At 39.3% G+C, this 11,886-nt stretch overlaps 1 pseudogene; it reads right to left on the bottom strand.

The window, feature by feature from the left end:
- Positions 1 to 3,228: 3,228 nt before the first annotated feature.
- LOC132631518 (LEAF RUST 10 DISEASE-RESISTANCE LOCUS RECEPTOR-LIKE PROTEIN KINASE-like 2.1) lies at positions 3,229 to 6,009 on the bottom strand (annotated as a pseudogene).
- Between the last annotated feature and the right edge of the window lie 5,877 nt (positions 6,010 to 11,886).

Raw genomic sequence — 11,886 nt, 5'->3', positions numbered from 1 at the left:
TTGTATACTTGGCTTATATACCCGAAGCGACGCACGCACATATGCTTCCACTTTTTCAAAAAAATATAGCAATATCCTTTCTATTTTATTTTGTTCCACTATGGAGCATGGGCTTGTTTGAGAACAATTCTGCACCTACACGGAAGTGAAGAAAATACAAAGAAGCTGTTTGGATATGATTTAAAATTATGATATAAATTAGTGATTTGAAATCATAATAATTTGAAGTTGAAATTTTGTATGAATATGCAATTTGGGTTTCTTAAGTTGTATTTTTTCTCATATACATAAAAACCTCACAAGCTGTGAAAACCATCAAAATTTTCATAATTCTTATACAATCTTACCAAATGACTAAAGCTTAGTTCATAACAAAATTAATACACTACTAGAAAATATTTTTAAGAAATACAACGTCAAGTGATCGAATTTAGTTCAATAAAAAAGAAAAATTGAACATGAGTTGGATAAGTAAATGCAGTTGATAATGGTTGGTAAGAGTAAATTTATTATAAATATACTATCATCTTGCATTACTTGATATTTGATATATTGTGAATGGTTGGTAAATACATCTACCAACTTGTGAGTCTTTCTTTACAAAATATAAACTTATGGGTTAAATTTTACATTTTAAAAATTTGAAATCATCACTAATTGGAATCTCAAATCATGCCTTTCTGGATGATTTGGGATTTGAAATCATGATTTGAAATTGAAGCTAAAATTTTATGCCAATTGCATAAACAAAAGTTGATTTGAAATCATGATTTGAAAAAAACTGAATGTGTTCCACAATGGAAACAAGAGAACACGAAAAATATTGTGTCACAAAAACATTTTTTCCCTTAACATATTTAAGTGGTCAATACGTGATTAAATGCTAGATTCGTAATGTTCTTTACTTTATATGTAAAAGACTAGTTTTTGCTAGATCTGACTCCTCTCCATTGCATCTTCTCTTCATTTCCTCAAGTGTATCTTTAGTTGAGTAACATTGTGTTCTATTTAAGTTGTAAAAGTCCAGATTATATTACACTAACAAGCATTTTAACCATAATTAAATGATTTTTTTTTAAAACTACCCTCCGATTTTAGTAAGAAAAAGATATTCCCCACAAGTTTTGGTACCAATTAATATCATCTTATATTTTAATATTTAATTACATGTTAAAACTGCATAACATTAAGCTAAGAGGTTGGGTTATTCTTTTTCAAAATATCACCAAAGCCCTAAAAATTGTGAGACTCTTGTATAGGGGAGATTAATACATAATCGACTACTGTCTTCGAAGCAAGAAAAAAACTCTTGGTTATTTAAAATATTTTTTATCTTCTTTTGTGTGAAATAAAAGGAAAAAAATGTTTTTGAAGACTATTGTTTATTATCAGGCTAAAGCTAAAGCCGCTAAACAACACATTTATACGGAGAAAATAAGATCACTTGATCTCTTACAACTTGAATAGAATAAGATCACTTGGCCACATTTACGTTGTACAATTATAATATTTGAATCCAAAAGAATAAGATGGAATTAATGATATGGGCAAAATTTGTGGAAAACATCTCTTCTTACCATAGTTGAAGAGTACTTTTCCATAACTTACTCACTTAACTATCATTAAGATGCTTGTTAATATGATATAATCAAGACCTTTAAAAATTAAATAAAACACATGCCATTCATCTAAATGTGCACTTGAGTAAATGTAGAGCAAATGTAAGGGAGAGAGTCAAATTCGTTTTGTTTAAGTCACAGAAATCATTTTTTCCCAACATTGATCAAAGGTGTTGGTACATGGCATGATTGTGCGCGCTCTCTCTATACATACATACGCTTCCAAAAACATATGTATATATTTGTTTGCATATGTTCAAAAAGAATAATATTAATGCTTTAATTTGTACTCATCCATTGCCAATATGGACCGGCCTGTATAATTGTGCAAAAGCAAGTCATCTGAAAAAGTGAATTTTTAAAAATCGTTCAACAAAGTTATTACCTGTTTTTTTTTTTTCAAACTCAGATTAATTACTTGTTAAATCCAAAATGCGGTCATTTCCTTCGAGTTCAATTTAACCAAACGAACACTTGCTTTTGCTTCTGCTTCATTCCTTACTCTCTCCACCGCCAGCCACCGCAAATGCAATCGGTTGATAACGCAAGACAAGTAATGTCCAGGTCAGGCTACAGCACTATGTCCGCCATTACTATGCTGCCCTCGCTTGGAGTCACTGCCGGCTTCACTATCTTTGCTCTGAAGGTAAAATTCCGGATATCAAAACTGTTCTTCTCTTTCATTATTCCCCTGTTTATCTCACCCTCAGTAACCTCCGTTTTATGACGGAAATCCCTACGATTTCTCGTGAAAAAAATCTCATCGCTACTACTACAAGCAGAACTTACCTTGATTCTGATGAAATCTCAATTGGCCACGTCATAATCTCTCCCCTGCCAATCTACGATGACGGCTATGTCATTGTTTACTCCATTCAACAATTCTTCGACATCAAATACACCAAGGACAAAATAGCAAGGCGTAAGAACAGTGAACTCTGAGCTAATTCTCATGAAGGTGTACTTGTAAATGGTAGTACTAATATTTAGCTCGAAAAAATTGCTACAATTGTTCTTTCAGCATTGTGGATATGGATCTGTATGTTTCTGTCTCTATAAATTCTTCTTTTGATATTGAACCGTTCATTTTGATGGATTGATGAAGGTGTTTTGATTAGTGAATTTTGGTTTTTTGATTCTTACAACCAATTGTAGTTGTTATAGCAGATCAGGTACAGGGGAATCATCATCATCTATATTTTTATTTGCTCAAATTCCTGAAAAACTGTCTAAACACAGTACTCACTTCAATTTGTTGGCTACCGATTCAAAGGTGTTGGTACGTGGCATGATCTTGTGCGCTCTCTACCTACACAAACATATGTACGGAGTACATATTTGTTTACGTATGTTCAAAAAGAATATTATTAATGCTTTAATTTTATATTCATCCATTGCCAATATGGATCCGTCTACAAGTTGACTAATCACTCTATGCAAAACACTAACACGGACTGTCCTGCTAATTAATGGCTAAAGACATTTTAAATTTAAATGATCATAAATGCTCAAAGAGAAAAGGGAAAAGAAGATGGTGAACAAGTTTCATTAGATCTCCGTCTCTGTCTGTTTCATTCTTCAATGAGTGTTTGTAAGTCATGTCCAAACATTTCTTATTCAAATGTCATTCTTCACCTGCTGAGGCTGTAGAATCAAGTGTTGAACCCGAAGAAGAATAGATAAAGGGCATCGTTGGTTGCTCCAAAGAGATCATCCACGATCCTTCAGATCGTGAGGGAGAACATATGAAAGGTTTTGGTGGGAATTGAATGGCCTCTAACTTACCTTCCAGCATTTTAATTGCCTTATTCATTGGTGGTCTATGAGAGGGATCAGTTTGAATGCACCACAAACCTACTAATATCATCTTCTTTGCAATTTCTTCTTCTTCAATGGTCGTGATGCATTGTATATTCAAATCTTCATCTGTTACTAGGCGTTGATAAGCCCAACGTGGGAAGTATATTTCACTATGATGGCTTCTTTCTGCAGTGTAGTTCCTTCTTCCTCCTACCATTTCAAGAACCATCATTCCGTAGCTGTAAACATCCGATTTATGAGAGACGCTTCCAAAATTTCTACTGAATACTTCTGGAGCAATGTAACCAATGGTTCCTCTAGCTTCCAACATCGATATCATGCTTTCTTTCTCAAGGCATAGTTTTGCTGAGCCAAAATCAGATATCTTGGGGCAGAATTCCTCATCAAGAAGGATGTCGTGAGGTTTTATGTCGAAATGCAATATTCGTGCATTGCATCCTCGATGCAAATACTCCAGTCCTTGTCCTATCCCAAGCGCAATTTTGTACAACTTTTCCCATCCCAACTTAGAATCTTCACCATAAATGCGTTGATCGAGCGATCCATTGGGCATGAATTCGTAAACAAGAGCTCTTTCTCGACCATTAAAAGAAAATCCCAATAGAGTAACTACGTTGACATGTGAAGTTCTACTGATGCTTGCAACTTCGTTTATAAATTCTTCTCCATTGCCTTTGGTCGAATTTAAAATCTTTACAGCAACAGGATGGCCATCAAGGTTACCTTTATAGACCCCACCATAACCCCCTTGTCCAAGCTTCTCTTGAAGTGAATTTGTCATTTTCCTAATGTTTGAATAACTGTATGCCTTAGGGGCTAAGGATCCATATTGCCTGAAGAAGGCCTGAATATTCTGATGTTCTCTCCTCTTCTTTGGTAACAAAAGGCATGTACCGCATGATTTCTTAGATACAGTACGGTAGATTATGCAGCAGGTTAATATTATTCCTATCCCAGTAGCAAATATACCTGTAAGTAACCGGATGGACAAAAAAGTGTTTGAATCCACAGTTTTATCTATAAGTTCTTGATCCTTGTTGTGAAGAGAAGGACAATAATAAGATGAACAAGGTCAAAAGACAATTACCTATGGAAACTTTCACTCTGATATCTCTTTTATATCCTGCAATGCCATAAAGAAGTGATCAATTTATACCGATCCGTAAAAAGGGAACTTCAGTAGTATAATAAATCAACAGCTATGACCTTATTGTTTCTTGTCAATGAAGGAAGAAGGTTTTTACTCCATTAGCGGAAAATAGTCAAACGTGGATTTCGATTTTTAGTTTCTAGATTTATCAAGACAACACGTACTGCTGTGGGGTTGGATTCATTATCCGAGCCCTCTGTTATTCAGGCAATCTCTACGTTTAGCCTCATCCTAGTGCAGAAAAAAAAAACCATTTTGCAGCACTTGTGGGTAACTCATTTTTGTATAAGCAAGGTCCTGATGTGATTCTACTACATTGTTGTGGTGCTCTTAGAAGCTCAGTACGAAAACTCTGGGCCGCTAATTGAATTCAACTAATATTTGGTAAACAGAATTAAGTTAGATTAGAGAGATAGAACACACCTTGATCCGGTACATAACCGCAGTAATAAGAATAAGTTCGGTCCTGACAAAGGCACGTTTGCTCCCTAGTATCTGTATGTAACCAACATAAACCCCTTGAACTCTCACAAGCCATACATTCTATGCTTTTGTTGTAAACCACATCAAACCCTTGCTTCAAAAGCTCCAATATCTTCGTACTTCCTTGGTTCTCAAACTGCTCAAATTCAGTGGCGGATCCAGGATTTTCATCCAGGGTGTTCGGAAAAAAGAAGAAGCTAAATATACATTGTAATTTTTTGCCGAGGGTGTTCAAAAGTTAATATATGCACATAAATACAGAAAATTTACCCTATATATACACTATAATTTTTTGCCGAGGGTGTTCGGGTGAACACCCTCACTTCAACGTGGATCCGCCCCTGCTCAAATTCCTTTATCACAACAGGAACCACGACCTTAAACTCACATCTCAGGTACTTTGGTCCCCAAAATGATGAAAATGACTCATCTGGATAGAAACCAAGACTGGAGTCTCCAGTGTTATTGCAGCTAAAGGAGAAATTTTTCCATTCTGAAGGTATACTGAAAGGACAACCATATAACAGGACGAAAGCTTGCAGGTCGGGACCATAGTGGAAAAGGGCATCGTTCAAGGTAGTGTTGCCAAATCTATCAGGACAAACGTCTTCTTCAAGATCTTTGCGTGCAATTCTCATGGTTCTCGTATCTTTATTGATGGCATGTACGCGAAAATTATGATTATCAATCTTTATAACGGGATCCTCGTTGGCTTCACATTCAAGCTCGAATTCTAGAAGACCGCATTCGAGGTCGATCACCACCCCAAAAAGGAAAGCCTATATTTTGAATATTTCCACAATTGTAGGAGCTATTACAAGTGGTATACTGTTCATTTTCTTGGCCATAGGATGGTGAGGAAGTGATCAAGAAGAACAGGATGGTGATGATGGAGTGAAAGAAGTAAGCTTTGAACATGCATTTGTGAGAACTCATCATAGAGAGACTAGGTGGACTGGAGAATGTGTAGGTATTAGGAAAGTTTTGCCAAGTATATAGGAGTATGTGATAACCGTTGTATTTTGTCATTATTATGTACAGTTAGAATATTAGTCATTATGATGTACAACTAGAATATTTCCTAGAATATTATGTACAGCTAGAATATCTCCTAGAATTAGGTAAGTCTTTTGTATATATTGATGACATTCAATCATAATCAATCAGGGAATTGATTTCCTGCATGATATCAGACTAGGTTTTCCTTCTCCACAAAACCCTAACCTAGCTGCCACCCTAACCCTAGCCGGCCGCCCCTCCCCTCTCCCCTTCGTTCTTCTTCTTCCTCAAATTATTCCTCCTCCCTTCGTCTTCAAAGCCACCATGACTGACACAGGAGCAAAGTTTCACTCTGCTCTCTCCATAACCAATGTTAAATCTCTCGTTCCTTTCACATTGGACATTGAAAATGGTCCATATCATTCATGGGTGGCATTATTTAAGGTGCAAGCCCGAGTGCATAACCTCATGCATCACATTCTCCCCCCTACAGAGGCCACGGCTAAGGCCAAAATTGATGCCTTACGGGCAGCTGATCTTGAACTCTATGATCGTCTTGATGCGGCAGTCTTACAGTGGATATATGGTACGATCTCCCCTGAATTACTTCAAGCCATATTGGTGAAGGATGACACCGCGGCGAAAGCTTGGCAGAGGTTGGAGGCCATCTTTCAAGACAACAAGGGTTCTAGGGCAACCCATCTCGAGGAAGAACTTGCTGTTGTCTCTCTCGAAAACTTTTCAAGTGCGGATGCGTATTGCAACCATGTCAAAACCTTGGCAGACAGGCTAGCTGATGTGGATGCTCCGGTGGCAAATAGTCGCCTTGTCTTGAAAGCGTTCGACCCGTTACCACCCTTTGAAAGCGTTCGATCCCGAATAAAACTAGCGGAACGTATGCTCAAAAATCGTCTCTCCAAGGAAGCCGGCGGGAATGCGGCTTTTATTGCCTCTACTGGCGGTGCCCAACCAGGTAACATGGAACATGTTAACTCCACCTCTCAGAATAATTTTTCTTCAAGTTCCAATCATGGCAGGAATAATAACAACAAGAACAAGAAGAAAAATAATGGAAAGAACAATGGGCAAAACCGCCACGGTGGGGGTGGACAGAACGCTGGCCGCGACACCAACCAGTGGCCGACTGGCGGCACCAGTCAGTGGCAGCCGCGCCACGTCCTACTGCCGTACCCTCCATATGGGCAGTGGCAGCCACAGTGGGCAGCTCCACCTTGCCCCTACCCGACTGCTCCATAGCAGCAGTCCCGACCGGCAATGCAGCAGCCCAGAATTCTCGGGCCCAGACCTCAACAGGTCTAGGCGGCCTCGGCAGCCCAGCCTCATATTGGCTACTCTCCGACGGATATTGAGGCGGCAATGCATACTTTCTCTATCGCTCCACCGGATGGGAATTGGTATATGGATACCGGCGCAACATCACATATGACTTCGGACCAAGGTACACTCCCGTCTTATTTTAATTTGAGCAATAATAATCATAGCATTGTTGTTGGTAATGGGTATGTAATTCCAATTCATGGTTTCGGGAACACTACTCTCTCACCTCCACACCCCTCTCTCACCTTGAATAATGTATTGCATGCACCCAAGCTCATTAAAAATCTTATCTCCGTCTGTAAATTTGCCATTGATAATTGGGTTTCTGTTGAATTTGACCCGTTTGGTTTTTATGTGAAGGATTTCCAGACGGGGAACAAACTAATGAGATGTAACAGTAGCGGGGACCTCTATACACTCTCCACCGTCATCCAGGCCTCACCTTCAAAATCTCCTTCCGTCTTCACTGCTTTGTCTCCTGATTTATGGCATCGTCGTTTAGGACATCCGGAGCCCAAACTTTACGCTCTCTTCATAGCCAGCATTTTATTGAATGTCATAGGAACAAACAGTTTTTATGTTCATCTTGTACTTTGGGGAAACAAGTTAAATTACCTTTTTATGAATCAATGTCATTCACTGCTTTTCCATTTGACATAGTTCATAGTGATCTTTGGACGTCGCTCGTACCTAGCTCTAATGGGCATCGTTACTATGTACTATTTCTTGATGATTTTAGTAAATTTTTGTGGACTTTTCCTATCTCTAAGAAGTCTCATGTTTACTCTCTTTTCACCTCATTCCATGCTTTTGTCAAAACTCAATTTGAACGGTCCATTAAAAATTTACAATGTGACAATGGGAACGAATTTGATAATGGACCACTTCAAATTTTTGCTCAAAAACATGGGATGCAATTTCGCCTCTCTTTCCCTCACACATCTCCTCAAAATGGAAAAGCCGAACGTCACATCCGATCCATAAATAATGTAATTCGGACCCTGCTCACCCATGCCTCGATGCCCCCCTCGTTTTGGCATCATGCACTTTCTATGGCCACATACCTTTTGAACATTCTCCCTACTAAAGTTCTAGGATACTCTTCCCCTACTCAACTCCTATACCAAAAAGATCATATCTATTCCCATCTTCGGGTTTTTGGGTGTCTATGTTTTCCTTTGTTTCCATCCACCACCATTCACAAGTTACAAGCACGGTCCACTTCTTGTGTCTTTCTTGGGTACCCTTCCGATCATAGGGGATATAAGTGTTATGATATGTCAACCCGGAAAATTTTCGTTGCCCGTCATGTGGTCTTTGATGAACACACATTCCCATTTTCAAAATTTCATACTCCTACTCCTCACAGGTATCAATTTTTGAACCATAATGTTAATCCATACATCATTCATCATTTCCAACGAAATTCTGGCAATACACCTCCCAACGCTCCAAATCCCCACCCCGGCTCCACCCGCGGCTACTGCCAGTACCCAGCAGCATCCCCCCCCCCCCCCCCCCCCGCCGCAGGACAGCCCTCCCGCTGCTCCTGCACTGCTGCCTTCCATCCCGCCATCACCACCTACGGCCCCCTCCCTACAGCCTCCACACCCCATGACGACCCGGTCCCGAAATGGCATTTTCAAACCCAATTTGAAATATTCCTCCAACCTTAACACCGAGACCACTACCTCCATCTCTCCATTACCTAAAAATCCCGTCAGTGCTCTCCGTGACTTAAATTGGCAGAATGTCATGATGGATGAATTTAATGCTCTAATTGAAAATAAGACTTGGGAGTTAGTTCCTCGGCCTGCTAATGTTAATGTAATTCGGTCAATGTGGATTTTCCGTCATAAAAAGAAATCTAATGGTTCTTTTGAGAGGCATAAAACCCGTCTTGTTGGTGATGGCAGGTCTCAGCAAAAGGGTGTTGACTGTGAGGAGACCTTCAGTCCGGTGGTCAAGCCAACATCCATTCGCACTGTGCTAAGTATTGCATTATCTTATTCTTGGCCCATCCACCAGCTCGATGTCAAGAATGCTTTTCTTCATGGAAATCTCTCTGACACTGTGTCTATTCATCAACCATTGGGTTTTCGGGACCCCAATTTTCCTGATCATGTCTGCCTATTGAAGAAGTCTCTCTACGGCCTGAAACAAGCCCCTCGAGCTTGGTATCAGCGGTTTGCTGATTTTGTCGCCACCATTGGCTTCTCACACAGCAAGTCTGATCACTCATTATTCATTTATCGCAGGGGTTCTGCTATTGCATATATACTGCTTTATGTCGATGACATTATTTTGACGGCCTCTTCAGACGGTCTCCGTAAGTCTATTATGGCACTCTTAAGTGCCGAGTTTGCCATGAAAGACCTTGGTCCACTAAGCTATTTCTTGGGTATTGCTGTTACTCGTAATGCAGATGGCTTATTTTTATCACAGAAGTAATATGTCGAAGAAATCCTGGAACGGGCAGGTATGTCACTCTGTAGCCCGTCTCCTACACCTGTTGACACAAAGCCGAAGCTAAGTGCCTCGAAAGATGCACCATTTGATGATCCGACTAAGTTTCGTCAGCTTGCTGGGGCTTTGCAGTACCTTACATTCACTAGACCAGATATCTCTTATGTCGTCCAACAGGTGTGTCTCCACATGCATGACCCTCGTAATGAACATATGGCTGCTCTTAAGCGTATTCTGCGCTACATTCAGGGGTCTATCGATTTTGGTTTGCATCTCTATAAGTCTACTGTCAGCAGCTTAGTCTCCTATACAGATGCAGAGTGGGGTGGCTGCCCGGATACCAGACGCTCCACCTCTGGCTATTGTGTCTTCCTCGGTGACAACTTGATTTCTTGGTCCTCCAAACGTGAGCCTACACTCTCTCGTTCTAGTGCCGAGGCCGAATACAGGGGAGTTGCTAATGTTGTCTCCGAATCCTGCGGGATCCGGAATTTACTTCTTGAGCTACATTGCCCGATCCAAAAGGCGACACTTGTTTATTGTGACAATGTAAGTGCGATATACTTATCAGGTAACCCGGTACTGTTGACACCCAATTTTGTCCCTCCTTTATTTCATTTTTTTATTCACTCGGGCGTCTAAATTCATTGACGAGCTAAACACTTTATTTTTTACAATATTTTATTGCTACTACTATTAATATCGCTACTTTTATTTTTAACATTACAAGTATTACTTTACTACAAATTTTAGATGATTCGTCATCATTTCATTTTTTTGGATTTGGATTCGTTAAATTAATTACAAGACAACACTTTGCAAAATATTTATTTTTTACAAATTAATTATTTATTGTCTTTACATAATATATATTACATACCAGTTATTAAATTAGAAGCCCAAAAAATAATTAAATAGCGGAGGAAGGAACAACAATTTATAGCCAAATTCATGACCCGAAATACAAATACAATACTATTTCCTACCCAAACAAACAACCCGCATTTTTATACCCAACTCACATTTATTTCAGCCCATATTTAAATTAATGGGCCAGCCCAAACGGACCAGCCCATTAACCGAAACCGACCCGACCCGGTCCACTCTTTCACCTTCTTTTACCCTAATTCCTTTCCTCTTTCTCTTTCCCTCATCTTCCGCCTCCTCTCTCCCTTCTCTTCATCCCTCACCTCTCTCTCTCCACATCGTCTCCACTCACTACTGTCTCCTCACGCTCCCTGCCACCTCCACTCATCACTGTCCCCCCACGCTTGTCCCCCACTCCTAAACTCTATCATACGCTCCTCTCTTTTCTTAAACCAAACGAAGCCCTATAAATTGGGGGAAAAAGAGAAAAAGGGGGAGAAGTTTTCGGTGATAAAGTCTTAGAAATTTCCTTTTTTCTTATTTTTGTCTGGATTTTCCCTTAAATCAGAAAACCCTTCTGTTTGAAATATAGGATTTGGGACGGAAATTATCATCGAATAGTTAGCCCCAATTCTAAAAAACAACCACATATTACTCTATTTCCAATTTCCAGTTCGAGACTCTAGCTATTTTAATCGAGTTCGTTCGTGTTCGAGCGTAGATTCGAGGCTTCAACATCCCAGTTCATTGCGCGCAAAACAGGTAAACTTCGATATATCTATCACTTGTAATCTTTAATTTCTGTTTGTTTTAAGATTTTAGCTCACTCTGCTATATGTTTGGTGGCTATGTAATTCTTTGTCGTCGCGTTATTTGTTCGATGTTTGGATGCTGTTAGGATAGAATAACGATCATTAAGATGAAGTTTGAAAGATGTCTATTGTAGTTTGATTGATTAGATGGAATTTACAGGACTTATAACTTATTTAAAGTTGAATATACATAGGATATACAGTGGTTTATCAAAGTAAGAAGAGCATATACATTCGATATACATCTGATATACACGCCAACAACAACCCAGTGAAATCCCACAACGTGGGGTCTGGGGAGGGTAGAGTGTACGCAGACCTTACTCCTACC

Source organism: Lycium barbarum, chromosome 3 (assembly GCF_019175385.1).
Source record: "Lycium barbarum isolate Lr01 chromosome 3, ASM1917538v2, whole genome shotgun sequence".
Classification (NCBI taxonomy): Eukaryota; Viridiplantae; Streptophyta; class Magnoliopsida; order Solanales; family Solanaceae; genus Lycium; species Lycium barbarum.
The sequence above is the reverse complement of the archived record's forward strand: the minus strand, read 5'-3'. Positions and strand labels throughout refer to the sequence as shown.